This window comes from Lineus longissimus, chromosome 4 (assembly GCF_910592395.1).
Source record: "Lineus longissimus chromosome 4, tnLinLong1.2, whole genome shotgun sequence".
In the NCBI taxonomy this organism is placed as follows: domain Eukaryota; kingdom Metazoa; phylum Nemertea; class Pilidiophora; order Heteronemertea; family Lineidae; genus Lineus; species Lineus longissimus.
In genome coordinates, this window is record NC_088311.1 from 9041071 (window position 1) to 9061603 (window position 20533).

Consider the following 20533-nt stretch of genomic DNA (forward strand, 5'->3'; position numbering starts at 1 on the left):
ATCAACCGTGATGCGAATCATAAATCCCTTAAGTACTAATCTGAATAGCAGAATCATGATAAAATATCATATATCGTTAAGTTTGTCCCCGTACTAGTTTTATGTACGCTTTGATGTTACTGGCGACGAGTAAAGAGATGTGATTTATACTCTCGCTGGTCTATAGGGAGAGTGGGAAGAAAAGACCCAATGAAAGAAAAATCTAAATACAATTCATTCGGGAACTTTGAGAAAGAAATAAATTCCAATAGCATCCAAGTCCGGGGATTCCAGGAGAATGTACCAGAATACCAAGCGCGGTATAAAAGATAAAGAAACCATTTTTTACTCGCTGACATATTCATTCGTCTAGAGGTTTTTGATTTTGTGGTAGATTGACAGAGCCGCGAGGGACTTGTAAAAGTTGAGAATCCGTGATGAGATCACATCTATATGCGATGGTGTAGCCAAAAGAAATACTATTTGCTCTCACCTACCCTTATATATACATGTTTAAGTCATCCCTCGACGTATAGTATTAGGTAAACCACAAATGATCATCGCCCGCTTTTGCTTCGCATTCAGATACGTCGGCGGTGTACGTCAACCCAAAAGCACGTTTCTCATCGTTCGTGAAGTATGGATACTGACGCAGAACGCCATTAGATCGGCATGTTGCTTCAGGCCACATGTTAGCAGAGTCCTTAAAATAAATGAAAGACTGATGTTTAAAAGACAGAACAACGATAGGTTATTAATAAGAAGGCTAATCGGCAAATGGGCTATCAATAAGAAGGGTTTTTTCAAGGGAGTACTTATATTAGTATAGGTGGAACCTCGGGAAGTTAGTCAGTGAGCAGGGCTGAGCGGACGGGCGGTATGAGTCTGGGGTCGTCCATACATCCGAAGCGGATAAAGCGAGCGATGACCCATGCTCATCCAAGGGCCCGTCTATACCAAAGGCTCACGCTGCCTATTATACCAGCGTGCCAAGTCATGCCAGCGCACGTGGTGAATACGGATTTGGGACAAGCAGCAGTGTCTCTCGTGCCCACAATTCGCTTATGGAAATGCTCATGGAACAATCTCGTTCCATCTTTGATTGATTAATATCTGTTGAAATTAATCATTTGCCACCCGGTAAGATGAGATTCCCCAACGCATAAGGTAAAGTCACTTGCAACTTTTCGCAAGAACCCAAGAGACGGAAAAGAAACAAATCGTTATCTGTCGGCACGTGCAATAATGTACATTATGATTGATGAAATAAGATATTGAAAGATGATGGAACGTATTCTGTCAGATATATTTGAATTGATTAATATCGTCGTGACTTCGAAATGTCCCGTATATTTGCCTTTGGCTAAATCATGAAATCATGTTTGCCTATGAGAGAGTGAAGTCGTATCATACAGTTGTCATGATATCTTTACAGCTCTATGATTGAATAATGTTTGTATATACATCCGGAATTCTCAACTTCACGGAATGAAAAAGAACTTCAAAAAGCCCGATTTCCAAAAAAAATGTAAATAAAATTTGCTAACGGCAATAAAAGTCAGACGAAATCCACATGCAATGTAACGTCGCGCGATATCATATCGCCACTTCTGCCTTATATCGCTATTTACCTCATGACGTCCGTTAAAAAGTGGCGATAACGTACAACGAGCAGTACATTCTTGTAGCAGACCAAGCTCGGCTAGTTTCATCAATACCTGTCAGCCCTGTAAACTAACCAAGACAAGTGTGAAGCAACGCAACAAAAATCAATGCCATGAAAATTGTATATGTCTAACTTGACCCTCCGCTTCAGTAGAAACGTCGGAGGTATCGAGTGTACCCCTTGTTGCGTGTAGAGAGAGGTCTCGAGAGGAAGTTACCACGCTCGATTTATCTCTCAACTTGCCGATATATGTATCTCCTTTTAATCTCTGGCAATCACTATTAGCCTTCTATCCCGCCTTCTATTGACACCATGTCGCAATGATTAATGACCGTAGACCCGTCTTATTGGTGTGGGTAATGGATCCGGCGTCTATGTCCTTTTATAGAGCAGCCACTGTCTGGTGATGATGATTCAACTTGCCCATATAGGATGAACTCCTTGGAAGCCTTTCATCGTAGGATAATTAGCAGGATAATTATCAAGTCTGTTGGACCCTGAAATAGATCTCCCCGAGGAGCTATTTCCACCGATAATTGGCGTTAATGATGGTTATATGGTATGGAATCCTAATCTCTCGAGGGGTATTTGAGAAACACTTCCGAGATATTGTCATATGATACGCTTAGTTTTGGATTAAATATCGTATGGCCATGTATCAGGGCTACCCTGAGAGAAAAGCCTAAATCAACCGACTCCACTGACTCCACCCGCGGATTGAATCCATCTTGCGTGCCACTTCGGTTTCTGCCAGTGGGGCTGAAGGGGTTATTGTCGTCCTGGGTGATGCACAATATCACCCAGGCTCTATGGCGATGCATAACATCACCCTGGGTGATATTGTGCATGCACAACATCACCCTGGGTGATCTTGTGCATTCGTTTCGCGATTGGTGACGAGGTTGTCAAATCGTAGCATGGTACTTCTGCTATATACCGTAGACGACCGCGCACGGCGAATAAATCCTCGGCACTTGTTAAACGCACATATTTTTGTTTGATTTCCCGTCCTTTGGCAACTGAAGATGCCCTTTCGACTATCGGGAGCGGCCAATTGATGTTTCAAGTCGCGCTGGTGAACCAGATGAACGGCCGCCATTTTTTTTTGGCCGTGAACATTTCCACGTCCGCCGATTCGACAACCCCGTCACCAATAGCGAAACGAATGCATAACATCACCCTGGGTGATGTTGTGCATGCACAATGTCACCCAGGGTGATGTTATGCATCACCCAGATAGAGGCTGGGTGATATTGTGCATCACCCAGGACGACAATAACCCTTTTGGCGCCAGTGGGGGTTAGCTTTTTTCATCCACTACAACGACTTGGACTCCGTTTACACCACAAGGGGAGGAGAGATTTACGAACGGAGTTCCTCCGATGGTTGAGAGTGGGGGTTATTCGCCTGCAGTATTTCGTCTACGACAAGGGAGAAGGAGTTAATCAGAAGCTATACCAACCGAACGCTCATATTTCTCATCCAAATTTGCGTTCTTGGGTTGCGGTCAAATCCAGGTCAGTTTGCGAAAGGTTAGAATTCGGATACCTAACCGAATTCTAACATTCCTCGAACTGAGGTTTATGGATTGAATCAGTTTACATGTACGTCATGCAAAAGTCGACGAGATCGGAACTTTATACTCCGTAAGAGAAGCCATGGTATGATAATAACTTGGCCTAAATCAGAAATGAAGTTTTAACAGTATAGATGAAAAATGATAAATAATAAACTACATGTATAGATATGATTGCAGCAAGTGTAATACTATGGGTGATATGAATAAAGGCTAGCAAATGCTTTTACTTCAATTTTGTACAGAAAGGCCAAGTGTAAATGTACATGGAGTTTTAGATAAAAGCATTTACTACTCTTTATTCATATCACCCATTGTTTCCTAAAACCAGTGGATTTGTACACGTACATTTGAGCATTGTATTGTCTGGTAGTGTACCTGTCGGTAAACTATCATCCTGAACTTCTGTGCAACACTCGGCACTCATGTCAGAGCTGATGCAACGTGAGTGTGCGAGGAGAGGAGCATACGACTGACTCTCGTATTCGAGGATGGTTGAACTATAGAATCACATTGGTGAATATAGCATGCACGTCGCATTGGGAAATCAGGAAAGGCTAGTGATTGCTGTCATTAAATACAAATTGATATGATACGTGTTTGGGAAATCAGTGTTGTGAGATCGGATTCAAATTAGGAGATCATTCAGCCAGCGGTGTAGATACCGGTTAATTAATGCGGCATTGATAAACTGTTATTGGACGCAAACTGTGATTTGTGGGCGAAAGGAAGGAATGGGTAAATGCGGAGCAGATCTAGCTATAAACCTTGCATTGGTAAAAAACTGGGTTCAACATGCATTTACATGTACATGTCGCCTACATGTACGTTTATTGTAGATACCGAAAAGCCTAGAAGGATAAGCCTAAATACATGTACATGTATATGCTCTTCCAATGTCCAATGACAGACATTGCGTTTTCGTTGGCGTTACAGTCCCGTTACTTGGGTTTTTTTTTACTTAAAAGAGATCGTCTTGATAACGATAACACATTTTATTCCTGATAGTATCAGTTACTGAAAGGAAAGGAAACGTTACAGTAACGTGATGAGACATATCAAACTCTATCCACGTTTTACCATGAGAATCAGTAAAAACTGACACAATTTCGGAAAGCTATGTCCAAAATGTTTGGAAACGCGCGTGACATAAGTCTCCGAATGCCAGTCATCATGGTCCAACGAAAAAGTGGCGGTGGGAGGGGGATTATCGTCCGTTGGAGACGGCACGTTTAGCCATCAATCCGCATTCGGCGGAGTTCACCGTTTTCCTTCATTATTCCTTTGACACATTACACACATCGTAACGTGATTTACCATTGGACAAATTGGTACCGATTAGCGCGGCTAAGTTTAGTGAAGTTGCCTTTGGACAAGCTTTGGATGAAGTCTTGCATTCCATTGGTTTCTAGAATGTCATAGGCCCTAGGACGTCCAGATAGTTCTCCAGTCATGGGAGAAGTTTCTCGCTGGCTGTAAAATCGCTGCCTTTTGTTAGCCTTTGAGACAATATGAATCCGTAGAGGTCTTTCGGTAAAATGAAACACCTAAAAAATACAATGTAGTTTCTGAAATTGTGAAAAACTCGCTGAAAACCTCCACGGGTGCATCGGGTCGGCTGGAAAAGATGGATCTTCGAAAACTTAATGGTCGTTCTAAGTGTGTATGCCTGGGGTAATTCCAGGGTACAGTGCCTCCTGGCCTTGTAATTATATCTTCACAGAAGACGTATATTAACTGCCAAACAGGAGTAGAAGTTCATACGGCAGAGGCAACGCCATCTTAAAATCCCAACGTTTATTTTAAACATCGCTTTCTTTCTCTTTTTTTTGTAGAAAGAAAAAGCACTACGGACGGAAATCACAACGCGGGAAGCAATAGAGGCTTTAATACCAGAAGCCGAAATTGCCAAAACGCACTTCATACCACTCCATGATAAGGATAACCTTTCATTATCAATTCTCGCTGTGACGGGGCAATTTATGAGTGTCAACTGTACCATTGGTTTTTCATCCAATTACTCTGCTACAACCTCTGGCCTTGTCGTCCATCCAGAGAAATGATGGCACATTATAGGCAGATACATGCCCAGGGAATGTCCAGGGAGCTATAACTGGGGACACTGTATAACAAATGGTGATATCATGGTGTATTGTTATCAGAAGTGGTGCTGGAGTGCAATAACGCCTCGATCTATGAAAGCTAGACTCGCTATCAATCGGCTAGGGAATTTGAAGTATGATACGACTAATATACATCTGTACTGAAGCCTATATCAAGTGTCTCAAACGCGTTCAGAGGTACTGTCTCGCCAACAAGCGGATCGCTTCTTACCTCCTATTACAGGAAATCATCATTTTTCTACCTCCCGACACCGGAGATAAGTCGTCTGTTCCTTGTTGATCTTCACCGAACTTGTGTTTCTACCTGTGTATCATGTATAGTGTTCCTTGCAACTGTACGGTACGGCGTCTTAAATAATAGCTATAGTAGTTAATAGTCAATTAAGGTCTTGTAAATATAGTTATGGTGGCAACTAAACCAAACTTCAAAGAAATCCAACCAGGAGTTCGCCCTCCAGAGTCCCAAACGGACATAACATTTACGAATGGACGATGATAACTGAACAGCGACAATCTGTATTACTTTTTGCCCGGCCATGTATATGAACACGGACGGCGTACCCTTTTGATCATCTCAGAGGGTTACTTGATAAAACCGATTGAGAAACAACCATTAGGCGAAGCCATTTTTATCCAGGAACATCTTCCTAATGCATCTCAGTGCCACTTATTCCGCTCGACGTCCTTTCATGTGGCGCGCGTGGCTTGCTATGAAATAGGGGAATGTTCCTAGCGACTAAGCTAAATTGGAAAGAAATGCATTGCAATAGATCGTTGAATATTTTTATTGAAGTACAGTATATCCGTTCTTGAAATACCTTTATCACGTTCCGTGATTATTCTGTCGCAATTTGCTTATAAGAACTGAGGACGTTTGTTTTATATTGCCAAACTAATGACAGACCACGACTTGCCACAAATGCCTTCAATCCACCATCAACAGCAAACTGCCGGGCGATTTGCACGAAACCGTCTTCCTTTCGCCTCCTAGGACGCGTCAGGTCGTTTATTTCTGCCTTACCAGTTGACAGAGCCATTCGTATTACATCCATAAAGTTCTTCCCAGAGGTAATTTCCAGCGTTTTCCTTGGTCATTAGCGGTGGTAATTGTCCCAGGCCGCCCGAGAGGAGTGACAAACCTCAAGTGGCTTTTGGCTCCTGCCGGCCAAAGGGCATGAAACAACGCGGAGGAGTCGGGAAGTACTATTTATATTAACCATCTCAGACTCGACTAGCAAACTGGTTTTGCACAAGACGGTAGCAAACTGATTTTGAACATGACGGTGTGAGTTTCTCACCTTCCTGAGATCAAGACCTTATATTCACATACACAAGTACATGTAGACTAATTTGACGCCCCACCTCGTCTTACTCTGTCCAAGAGTAAAAACAAAACATAAAAATTGCAGCTGAGGAAGACATGGTATTATGACCGAATTACCATCAACCCCAAAAGAATGATAGACTCAGTTACCCATCCAAGGAAATGGATAAAGATACATTGTAACTGCATAAAAGGATCACTAGGAGAAAGCAGAAAAACTACTTTTTATTTCGTTGAACGATGCTGACTGGTTAGAAAGTTATGCTGAATTTTACACTAAGTAGCTTTAAAAAGCAGCGAATGAGAACATGCTAATTAAAGTGACGTCACAAATAATTAAAGGCTTAATGACGAGGTGGCTTGCTGGACTTAGAAATAGAAAAAATGGGCTGATTCTACGTTAAATCCGGAGGAATTATTACGAACTGCTAAAATAGAGAAAATAAATCTAGTGTGCTTTCATTGATATCATAGAAATGTCGGACGAAATCAATACTTAATCTATATATATTTGACACTGACAGTTGTGACTGGACTGATTCTGCATTTATTCCGATCTGGATATCCTGCTTGACAATTTTTTACGTTCGCCAAAATGTGTTCCGAACAACCACTCAGCAATGGTCATTTCATTTGAATTAAAATTCTCGACAAAATAAAAATGCTTGCCCAAGGTGAGGTTCGAACTCACAACCTTCGCATATCCCAGTCTGCCAATAATGGCCAATACTGCTTATAAGTACGACGCGCTGACCGATTGTGCTACTCGGGCCCGCTGGTAATAATGGGCCATCAATATGGTGTCAATGGCTTGAAAATCGATGGTGGTTGTTATTCATGAACAAATGCCTGCCGGAGATAATTACCATTATTCAGGCCTGTTGGGGTTTATGCTGTTCATCGAAATCTACTTTTGAAATAGTATATTTTGCCAACCCGGCACAGTCATTTTGCACCGTTTTAATATTTGTGGTTGAATACTGAAAATGGGGTATTGGTGCACTCAATTGGTGCGATATGTAATTTTTTTCTTCAAGAAACGACATCTTATAACATTAGTTTCCGAATTCCCATGTCTCTCCGAAACCCGAGAATTATTGGGTAGACGCACGAAAGTGTTTCTCTAGGTATAAAAGCAAGCAGGTTGAAGCAAGAGGTGAATCAATGAGTATTGTTATACTAGTTCCTTGATTACTACCTACCCCGCCAATGGACTCGACTTTAGATCTGCACATGACAACCATTACTATGGAATACATTCATTCATTTACCACCTTCTCCCATCTAATCAGAACGAACACTCGCACAGCACATGCGACTTCCCGGCACTTACTTTATCATCGAATCCGCCCCTCTCCACTTCTTATGGTCAGCTTCTTTCATAACAAGAGCCATTCGTGATCCCATCATCTCCAGCCTTATAATTCCTTATTATTGCGGCATGGCTGCATCTCGAGATATCTTTCTATAACCTCATCCAATTGCCCCCGCGAATCGAACGCGGCTATAATTTGGTCTTGTCTCGTGCATCGCGAGAGATGATTACCCGTCATCGTCGCGCAAGTTGGCAGGCACAACTTGTACTCACAAAGTCTTTCTTTTCCGGTTGGGAGGCGGAAAGAAAATATAGCAAAAGCTTTGAGAGAAAGTTGCCTTTGTCGTGTCACTTCAATCATCGCACAAGGCACGAATCCGACTTCGTGCAATTCTTTGAGCTTTCCGACATTTTTAACGAGGAGCGACACTTTAGCGAAGGAGCAGGTGTAAGAAAGAACGGAAAATTTCCGTATAAGATGATATCGCAAAACAAAAAAAACGTAAATTACATTTTAGGAATACATTTTTGCAACTATTTTCAGCCTAGTGGTGATGTCAAGAAAAACAGTTAACAAAAAAATAATAAACAGAAATGAAGACATACAATACATGTACATGTACAGTGGATTTTGTTGCCACTTTCTTTCAATTATATGCAACTATTTCGTCTTTTCTAGCAAAGCTTATAGTAGACCGTTGCCCGTGTCACTACTATCATCCTTTAAGCACAAACAGCGTGCACGAACCTTTTTTTTTCAGTTGTGCATCCATGTACAGGCATGTCTCGAAGATTCAAAGTCTCGTTCATTTCCGCGAATGATGACTCGGAGATGAGATGCTTTGAATAATAAATTTGCGTGATTACTCTCCCTAAAATCCGCGTGACACGAATTGCCTTAGAGTCTTATTTCAAGACTGACGAGTGGAAAAAGCTGCCAGCGATTCATATTGTATTGGTACGTTCTGCTGCAATGCAATGGAAAAATTCTACTGCTGGCTAAAATCAGTCGCATGTGAAAAGATGTTTTACCGAACTGGAGGCATTGGTGTCTTACCAATTACGCTGCCATGCCGGGGTTCGCTAATGTCAACTCTGGGAAATAGCCGTTGCACGAGACAATCTTGAAAAAAGTATACGCAGAAGAGAAATAATCTTTGGAAAAACTAAATGCCGAAGAGAATTAAGCGCACTTGTTCGATGTGCGGAAAACGACGTAAAGCGTGACAAGTTTGGTTCTGGGAAAAACTGGACAATTCCCACGCTGCCATCAAGAATAGACATAGCGCAAGAATCAATTACAGAACTGTTTGCCATCACGGCATCATCCCGGCGTGTTACAGCGCGTTGGGTTTCCGACTTCTATTCCGCTGAAACAAATGTGCGCTGAAAAACTCTCTGCTTCAGAAATCGTGCTGTGTTCTTTATTGCAGAGGTTAATGCAATGTCATAAGTATCATGGATGTAATTTGGACAGCAGTCCAGCGCAGCACGAGGAGAACACAGTCTTTTCCACTCCAGGGAAAAGCTTCTTACACACTCTCCGATAAATGGGGTTCTTCTTAATCGAAACCCAGCGCAAGGGCACTTGGCTGATTGTTGATATGGTCCGATGGTGCTTTGTCTTTATTCATCATGACGGATTTATTACAGTGTGCTTGTTATGAGAAAGTGAGCTTGCGAAGTAAAAAAATCATTTTTGTCCTTGCTTTTATCAGCCTAGACATGTGACAAATTGATTTACGGCACAATGAGAAGTAGGCAACTCGTTGTTTTTTTACAATGATGTATTAAACGTAGAATCACCGTCAACTAAGTGATGTAAGTAAGTAATGTACGATATTGGCGGCTTGGCTTCATGCCCAATTCCCGGCGCTGCTGATCGGTCGCTTCGTCTCTCCTCTCACCACCGCCGAACACTTGGCTCCAATTTTCCTCACGAGATGCTGCCACTATAATGAGGCAGCAACAACGAGCCAATCAGATCAATGACACCTAAAGCATTGCATCTATGGTGCGGCGTCGCCGTCGTCATCGTGTCAATGGTCATAAAAGACTGTAGCTAAGTTTTGATGAACTACTGGACAGAGAATGGGACTACGGTAAATAGCGGGCGAGCCATGACTGACCCGATCACCACTTTTTCTGATGTAAGTCTTTGCATGAAGAAACCACAAAGGAAAACTTCCTTCTTAAAACGAATTTATAGCCGGCTGCAATAGGAGGAAATGAGTTGCCGCCACCGTCTGCAACTCGAACAGCAAAGTGGAGTGCAAAAAAGAAGATTCGGGATTAGACAAGGAAGGTACGTTTACGCCCAGTCGCGCAACGCAAATACCCGCATGGCATATTCGGATTGACACTCCAGAAAGTTAATTTCACTGTACGAAGTGACACCAATCTGAAAAGGAAATTACAAACAGCTGGCGTTGAGGAAATGAAATGATGCAGCCGACTGAAACTCGATGCTGCAAGATGAGCAAATCCTCTTCCGTGGTAATGACATCTTCATTAATCCGAACGACATTATGGAATGACGTCTAAGCAGGTGGAAGGCCCTGGGGTATATCTCTTGGCATGCAACAGATTACTGATGCAGTTAATCTGCAGCAAATGGGTTGAATTACAGTTAAGGAGATCTACAATGCACCGAACGAGTCGAATAATGCGCACTTCTAGTTAATGTCAAAAAGGGAAGGCGCGTGTTTTTGTTAAAGTGTGATATTAACAATCGTAGCAAATCATGACTTTGGTTCATTTTGCATGATTTATTTAAAACATCTGCCCAAAATGATAGAATTCAAAGAAGCAATAACATGGAAAGGTACTTGTACCCTACCTGAACTTTAACCTTGTAACTGTACATGTAACTAAGCATGCAAAATTTTGTATCGATACTCACCGACACGTGATATTAAAAACCTACCAACACGTCACCCAAGCAATATCGTTTCGAGAATATTAATAACAAATTTTTGAAACATTGGTCCTCTGGGCTTGTCTGTTTGAAGTGATAAGTAAATACGGTGTAAAAGCAATTTACAGATTGGTTAGATTTTAATGATGGCGGCCAAGTTATATCGAGAATAACAATAATTTAACGTGGAACAGACTAGATGCGATTTCATATAAAGTGTGTGATTCACGTAACGATGCGCTGCCTTTAGAACTGCTTTAAAGTGTCATTGAAAAGGCTCTACTTGGGTCTTTAATGCAAGCTCTTGAAGCACTTCGATTGAGCTCATATGAAAAGCGGGACATCCAGTGACGCAGCAAAAAGTAGCGACGGTACAGCCAGAAGTAGCAGCAACTCGCAAAACGCCATTTACGTGTAACGGCGCTTTAAAAATCTAACAAAAGAGGATATTCTTCCCCTCTACCAATATTGGATATTACACGATTCAAGAACACGACCTTTACGATTCTTATTCCATGATCAGGTCATTTTAAATCAATTCAACAGACATAGCGAAATGAGTTCCGTCAGTCAACGATTGTATTGAAATGAAGCTAATTGCATTTTAAAGCTCGCCATTACCAGAGTCTTTCAAATAAAAACTCTGCCATTACAACCCCCCCCCCCCCGAGTAGACATGCATGTCTGATAAATTACGGTTCCTGGTGTTCTCTAACCTAATATATTTGACATTCATGAATGCTCTTCTGGAAATCTCGCGGGAAACAATGAGATTTGTTTGACTCATGTCTAGCCAAGGAAATGAAGAATTATTGTAGATGCCGGAGACCAGACAGTGGTACCAGAGTCTGGTCGTGTTGAGATAATAATAATGAGCATTTTTTCTTCTTTCTATGCCATTTTCAATATAGGGGAAACCCCTTTTTAGCTAACTGCCGTTTGCCCCCTTTGCATATGATTGAAATTACAGGATAAGTCTCTGGGATGGGGTGCGAGAGCTTCTTATATCCTAGTGTCGTTGACTGGGCAAGCATTAGACCTCCGCCGCCAAGTGATAAACATACAATGTATACCTTGCGATGGACTCTGCCTCTGGCCGAAGAAGGGATCACTAGGGCAATAAACCCAATTGGCCCTTAACCGTGGTTGCACGTGAAAACACCCATTCCGTCTCGGAGGGAGAATATTCCCTCGAAAATAACACCTCAAAGTGCAGAGTCAACACTGAAGAAGAAGATGAGAGGAAGAAGAGTCATCTTGCCTTTGCGTTCTGGAGGTGAATCCAGGGGGGGGGGAGCTGAGGGGGTTCTGTGTACAAATCTTGCATACAGAAACCCCTCAGCCCCAGGACTAAATGTACAGTATAGATGGTTGACCTCTGTATATACAATGATGAGTCAAGTGCAGTGTTTCTTCCACACCATAGCCAGTGTGTGAGATACAAACGTCTTTACGCGTGGGTATCAATAGAATACGTGACAATGTTTGTCGCACTAGTATCAAATAGGGATAATAATAATTCCACTCCACTCTTTGTCGGATCAGGAATATAGATACATGTATACTGTTCACAATGACGTGGTGCAGTTATTATGCATGCACATTCGCTGAAACCTGGTATTTACATATCATATTTGTATAGATCTGTCTACAATGAGTACATCACGGCAATGTTGAAATTTATATTCAGTGTGTACCGGGGTATTTATACAACTAGAATTTTTCAAATACGAGTTCAGTCAATTTTCAGATTTTTCAACGAACGGAGTTCATTGTGCACAAGGACCGTCATACCCCTCCTGAATTGCTAAGTGTGTCTTTGAACTACAAAGAATAATATATCCCCCGTTTTTTCACTAACCTGGTACATCAATATTCAATTGCTTCTTGGTAGCGACTAAATATTTCCCATTATCCAGCCTTGCACGGCTTCCCACGAGATGTTCGTTGACGCTATTCATGACTACATGCCACAATTATGCATAGAAATTACACTGACTGCGCAGGTATAGACAAGGAATTACAACGAACTTGAACAAGAAAAATAATATGCAAAAACACTTCGCGGTTGGCATCGATTAATTAGTGAACATGAGATAACCTTTTGATAGAAAATACAGAGCAGCAACAATAGCGGCTTAAAAATATCACAGAAACCATTCTGCGGAAGGCGGACCGCCGAAAAATCGATGCTGGTACAATTATGCAAAGTAACGCTGGCGGCTGCGTGTAAGGAACAAAGTCAACTGTCAGATAAAGTTTTCTCCCTGTCGCCTAATATCTTAATGGATTCCAATGTTTGGGGATGAAAGGTTACGAATCAACCGGCGCAAAATCTATTAGTGGTGACATGTCCCGGACAGCTGATGAGGGAATTCTGAGCATTCTGCACGATCGACATCCGACGCGGTGCCGGTTTTAACTTAAGTGAGACTAATGCAGCGGTCAGTGTGAACCTTGTACCCCCTTCCCCATCAGGCGATCAACACTAAGTCGAAACTTGGTGTTTTTCTTGCGCCAAAATTCAGCACTACTTTGCCACGAACTTGAAATGAAACTGACACTGGCTCACATCAACATTTTCCATAATTTCTTCACTGGTTATAAGTAATTATCAAAAAAAAAATAAAAAACCCGACCCGACTCGACACTGCGCGACTTTTCTGGTTGACAAAAGTCGACCGGCAGAAAAAAACTGTTCGTTCAGAACTTGACACTAATTCGACACTAAATTAGTGGTCAGTGCCTCACCCGGACCAGGGGAGGCACTGATTTTATGCTCCCATCAGGGATTTGTTTTGAATGTACACCTCCCTGTACCCTTCGACTTCCCGTTCTGACAATCATGACCGTTCGCGACCTTTGCTCAGAAGCTAAATACAAGTTGTTGCAAATCTTACCAAAGCCACAATGTGCTTCTCAAGTAAATTATGGAGGCGGAACTGGCTTTGAACAAATCGTATTAGATCTCTTTTCTTCCGATGGTCGACATTATGCCATTAGTTTGATGAACGGAACCGGTTGTAGCACTCCATTTGTATCAATCCTTTGAGTCGATATCTTCGGCCAGGCTCTACCAACTCAGAGCCACGAGTCACCAGAGACCGTCATTCAACATTGTATGATGGCAACACTGTAAGACTGCCAAAACGGATGCGACTGAATGGAAGGTTAACGCTTTTAAAGACAATAGAAATCATGAGTGCTTCTAGTAAAGCCACTCTGAACGTTAGAGAGCTACATGCAACTTATTCGTCGTCGCCATATTGAAATATCTGTCCGCGTCGCCATTACATGACGATTGAGACGAGGCCGCGCAAGTGGCAGAGCAAATTGTCCAAAATAATTCCATTCAAAAGAATCGTACATTTCGATATATGTTCGATGCTTTTGCCATAATTCTATCATGTTGATTTGATAAAGAAGAAATTTGTTTGTTATTTGAACATGTGTATCGTCTCTTTGAAATATTATTGTTTTGGAACCGATGTCAAAAGAAGTATTTTTTGCCGGATTAGCAGCACTAAAGTTCGGGTCAATTCTCTAGAAATGCGGATGCTTATATATCTGTTTTCTTGGCGTCTATTCCGACGTTGATTCGCACACGGTTTAAACTGCACAGGATGGTATAGTAACCCATTTAAGATGCGACCTGAAAACGCATGCGTAGTTGCCGATTATTGTTGATCGCCTGTTCCGAAACTACATGTATATACACTGAACAGTCTTTTCGGACCGTACGGATGAAGATCCCCAGACGACTGGTCGCATACGAATTACTTCCGTGGTGTTCCCAGGAGTCCGACTTTTACTTGTTGACATGGTCAACTCTGGCCAATTAATCCCCAGACTACTAGACGCAAAAGATACCGATGACCCCCGATACATTATTACTGTTACAGGTTAAATGTATGGATTCTAAAAAAAACAAACTTGCTGACAAAAGTGCCGAGGTACGGCAGCAGATTATTGCCATAAAAAATAAAATATTATCTCGTTATCACGAGATCTTTTCTCTTTTATTACGCGATGTTATCTCGTTATTACGAGATCTTTTCTCGTTATTACGAGATGCGAAAGTGCACGCAACATCGAGGATTAAAGCTCAGGATCAAGCGCGGGAAAGGTCCGTACTTTATAGACCCATATACCATCATCGCGTAATAACGAGATAACATCTCATAATAACGAAAAAGATCGCGTAATAACGAGAAAAGATCTCGTAATAACGAGATAACATCGCGTAATAACGAGAAAAGATCTCATAATAACGAGAAAAGATCTCGTAATAACGAGAAAAGATCTCGTAATAACGAGATAATATTTTATTTTTTATGGCACTAATCTGCTGCCGTACCGAGGCACGCAATAACTGTACATGTACTTGTACAAAAATTATAATTTGGTACTCTTCCCTGATGTTGATATTTTTTAGAAAAACAGAATGTTATTTCGATACTTTATGAAGACGGCAGACGTATACTGGTATGAAATGTAGCCAAAGGAAGTACACGCAGATTGGCTGATACCAAGATGCCTGTGGACAATCGATTCAGGAAGTTATATGAAAAAGATGTTAGAGTGTGTTGAAAAACATATCACTTTTTCCGGCAGCCAACCTCGGGTGTTTTTTACAATTGCGATCGGAGGAGAAAACAAAATTTATTCAGACAAGTTCTATAAAAAACATATGATGCTGACATCAACAGCATGCATCGGCTGACATCAAACTCGGCTGATATCAGTGGTGGGTACTACAAAGCCTTGTTCGCTGCTACTGGTACTAGTAGTCGGGAATATGTTGGCGATAAGGGAATACATGTGGTAGTGCCAGTCTCTCTCTTGGCGATCAATAACAAGTTAACGAAAGCAATCAGGAGTTGTCTAGCAATCACATCCACTTCATGCTCGTCTTGATTCACATATCACTCTCGAGGACGGAGGAAATCACTCTTGACCTCAGTCTGAATGGATTGCAATGACCCCTACGCAATCCCACCCACAATTTCAGCAGACTTACCCATTCATTTGCGCTTTCTTTCCTTATCTGCCCTAATTGGTTTGGAATCTGGTTGGTGAATGCTTCTAAAAGGCCAATAGCTAATAAGTCTGACTCCTTCTTAATTTTTAGATGAAGAAATTCACAGTCCACCGCTCTGCTGATTGTTTAATAAAGAGGAAGAGGCTCTAATTGTCTTTGATTTTGCTGCCAGGGAAAGAGTTTTCATGCTCTCTTGAATTGCAAGTTAGGCACGGTCTTTGAGACATTTGATATTTTTGGACCATCAGCAAATCTTTTTGTGTTGAAAGCAATTGACGTAAAACATGACTAACGAGTCCTTGCCGAAATGGATCAGAGATTAGAAATCACAGGTGACTGTAATGGATCAGCGCAAAGGAATCAGGGATCAATATCAGTCACGTTTGATTTTTCATTGTAACTGATCTCTTACAAGTGAAAATAGATTATTTCGGAGTGAACTCCTTGATATTAAACTGAGTGAGAGCGACAAGGTTATACTGTAATGTATCATGGTGAAGAATTTCAAGTCAGTGATAAAGACACTACTTGATTGTCACTGATCTTATATAAGTGAAAACAGGGTGTTTTCGAGTGAAAGCCTTTAAGGAAACTGAAGAGTGACAAGGCAATAACTGTAATTGGATAAGAGCTCAGGAATTACAAGTCAATAAAAGACACTACTGTTGATTGTCACTGACTTCATATAACGGAAAACAGAGTATTTGCGAGTGAAAGCCTCAACTGAAGAGTGACAAGGCAATTCTTCATGCTTCAGGGCTCAGGAATTCCTGATCAATAAAAAATCACGATAAAACTGCCCATCTACTTTTTTTCTGCTGGTCAATAACCACCCCATTAGCTCTTCCGGATGTATCTGGGCTTCCACTGAACGAAGGCCATGCAACTGGATAATGACATCACATCAGACCCAACCCGGGATATAGGAAAATCAATCATTGGTCGAACAAAGCCGATGTTTTTATCGGTTAGAATGGCAGCGACACAGGTCATCCAATTACGCTTTTCCCCCAATATATCCAAGAACCAAGTGAAAGAGGACCCAGCAACAAAACTTATCCCATTACGATTTTCTTTAGCCCTCAGCATCATACCGACAGAGGCGAGGGCAAGCTGGAAATTGAAAAGACAATTTTTTGTTCTCAGGGTTCCAAGTTCCCGCAGTTGTGCAGTTCAAAATAACCAGGAAAGTAAGATGAAAGAAACCCGCGGATAGACTCATGAGGGAGTCTATTAGTCATCCTAAAGATAGTCTTATAGGGAAGGAATGAGGCCTAGCAACTGTGATCGGAGTGTACCCGCGGATGACTTGGCTGGACTTGTTTTCTTTTTGGCTGAATACAAGTGTATAGGATTTTTTAAAGGAATAGTTTTTACCCCTTTCTGCACATGTACATGCACGTTCTATAATTATTTTTTTTATGTATCATTTTAGTTTGAAAAATAACAGGGTACTTTCTGTTATACAACATCCAAACTGATAGCGCTTCTGATGCGCAGAGATTTTCAAAACCTAATTGCAGCAAAAGAAGCAAAATATTGACTAACATTGTCTATCAATAGCACCATAACATTTCGTATTCGCAAATAAAGTATGAGAAAAAGAACATAGTTGTGCATTTATTACGAGGAAAGGAACCCTGTTTTTGTGAAAGCCATCCTCTCGTCTGCGAAAAGAAAACCAATGAACACAAATTTTAAAAGATTTTTTGATCGGGATAGGAAAGCCGAATAATGCCGTTACTTTTGCATGCATTCTCATCAACCATCAATTTGATAGTGAAATCTACTTAGAATACATTTTGTATGTATCAACACCACGTCTCGAAGGCTGGTTCTCGCGTCTTGTCATGTCTACAATAACAGGAAAGAAACGTGATATTCTAGCGGTCTTCATCGTTTAGACGTCATTATAAAATCGACGAACACAAAAAATAACAGCTGCCAGATATAATTGGACAGAAAACATTTTCGTTTCCATTTATCGTGTTTAGAATGGGAACGGTTTTCGTCTACATCTGACTTAAGTGCATGGCAAGCGCGTCGATCGGCTAGAATGAAATTGTTTTTCACAGATTTCTTTGAGGCAAAGATTTTCAAAGGGAATACAAATTTGAAGCAAGGGAATTGATGGGGTATGATTTGGGAAAAACGCGCCAAGCATGTATGCTCCTCGGTGCGTGTTGCATGACAGCAGCAATGAAAAAAGATATGGCAATATCTTGAAAGAATTTCCATCCCTAGCATTTTGACATGGATGTCAATACGTCCGACATTCGCCAATTTGATTATGTTATTCAAGCATGAAAGGATATCCCCGAAATATGTAAGGTATGGAAACCAATTCCTTCCGGACTGCCTATTAACGTTACGACAGGGAGAAAGATCGTGATCTTCTTTTCCTTAACAACGTACGTTACTTCCTCTTGGTGCGACTACATGCACCATTCAAGTAAAAGTCAAAGAAACTCAGATTTTACTTGATCATTTGAATTTTATCAGATATACACTTTTACATGTACATCAAAACTATTTTTCATGAAGCCTTATCGGAAACTCATATATGAAGATGGCCTCATCATTATTTTCTGGGTACATCTTCCAGTGACAAATAGGGCTTTTAGGATAAGCTATCAGGTAACCATGGCTATTGTATACAACCTTTGAATACAACGTGGGATTAACTGCTACTGAAGATATAGGGTAGACCTTTTAACGATCGATTCAGACTGCTTCTGCCCTTGCCGGTAATCGAGAAGTAGCGAATGAAGATATCATTTGCGATAGACGGCTGTGATTGTGGTTTTTCCTGGCATGCTTAATACAATAAATGTATACACTCTTGAAAAACGTTTCTCGGTCATGTCAGATGTGCACCCCATCGTTTCTTTTAGATTCTAAGCACCCCTTCCCTTAATTTCGCTGAAACACCTCTAGGGAGCGGGCAAAATTTGTGTTTGCCTAAAACCCTTAAAGCCTATTACGTTTATGTGCCCTTGCCGGGTTTTGCCCATCGACCACAACGAAAACTGTTTCGTGGGGGTCGTATTATCAATAGTTGCCGTAAGACAGTAGAAAAGTGGAAATTTAGGCCTAGGTGCGAGCGGGCTTTGTTTGAGGACAATAGATATATGATTATTAACCATATACCTTCCAGTAGGAAAGGACACTTTCTCCTGGGTAACTGACACTAAGTCAGGACTGATGATAATGATGATGATGACGCCGATGTTTTCTATAAAGTTGAAGCAAAATTTTTAACAAAGTTATGTTTGTCATGGTAGGCCGATTAGACGGGCAACAGACAGCAAAGATCTCAAATGAAATTTGATTTCACTTTTGCACTTCTTTAAGTATATACTTGGTAATATATTATTGGCTCGTCAAAAACTGGAGAAAAAATAGAACGCTAATGATACAGTTTAGCGACATTTAATATGGCTAAACCATATACCATGAAGGCTTTCTTCTGCACTATGATCAAACATTATCTAAATGGAACCTCACGCTATGAGGTCCTCAGTTCGACAAGGTAAAAGTTCCGGTGCCATTAATGACATTTGCAGATTTGTATTGTACGGTCATCCGTGTCCTAATTTCCCAGAAGACCCCTGCTGAACAACCATTGATATTAGGATAGGCACACGTCTTCATATTCATTCACAAAGTTTAGAACATTGTTGAAAATATTTAGCATTCTACATGTCCCAGGGAATGGTAAAGCACTGTTCGCGTGGGTATGTTTACTAAAACTACATTTATAAGGAGCACTGCATTCCATTGTAGGCGAGGTGGCACAATATTTACAATATGGAACGAATCACTGTTGGATAGACACGAAATCGTGCAAAACGAATTAGCAAAGGCCATTATGCATGCGTGCTAATGCTTCCATTCACACAAGTTGTCCTCTTAGAACAGATAGATGCATTACGCCCTTAAATGCATGTAACTATTTCAGCTTCCCTGAAGGAAGCACGGATAAAGGGCAACACTGACGAAGAGAAACACTGTCAGATGCATGGTACATACATAAAACATGTATTTGGGTGGAAAGTGGCTTGTTACATACATGAAATAAGAACATTAAGCCAAAAATCCCACAGAAACGAGGCGTCATGTCTAAACCCATCCTTCCGAGAAAAAAAAATACGTAAAAATTATATGTTTTATTGGAAATTGGTTATAATTGCCGTGGTAGATTTATACAAAATACTTCACATTATTTGGCATTTATTAACATATTGCACTCAACGCGCTCGCTTAAGCTTTCCGTAAATAAAGTTACCGCAGAGGTTTGCTTAATGTAAACGCAAATTAATTTCATCCAATTTGCGCAGTAGTGCTAAAAGAAAGGAACTAAATTGTTTTACATGTAAATAAATCATTTATGCAGCCACACAATGTTATACACGTTTTGTTATCATTGCAGTCGGGTTTCAAAAAGAAACAGTAAGGTCACCGAATATTAGCCGCATTTTGGGTGATTTCTGTAGAGTACATGACTGTATCATCTGTTTTAGGTTTGTATAGTTTGATTTTCCATGCTTGTTATGTAAAAATACTCAACTAGAATGTTATACTTATAGTAA

At 41.0% G+C, this 20533-nt stretch overlaps 1 non-coding gene across 1 annotated transcript; it reads right to left on the bottom strand.

Moving 5' to 3' along the window:
* Nucleotides 1-7334: 7334 nt before the first annotated feature.
* Trnai-uau (transfer RNA isoleucine (anticodon UAU)) lies at nucleotides 7335-7440 on the bottom strand. The gene is made up of 2 exons: nucleotides 7403-7440; nucleotides 7335-7370 (listed from the first exon to the last, which is right to left on the bottom strand). It is a non-coding gene; the product is annotated as a tRNA-Ile (tRNA).
* Between the last annotated feature and the right edge of the window lie 13093 nt (nucleotides 7441-20533).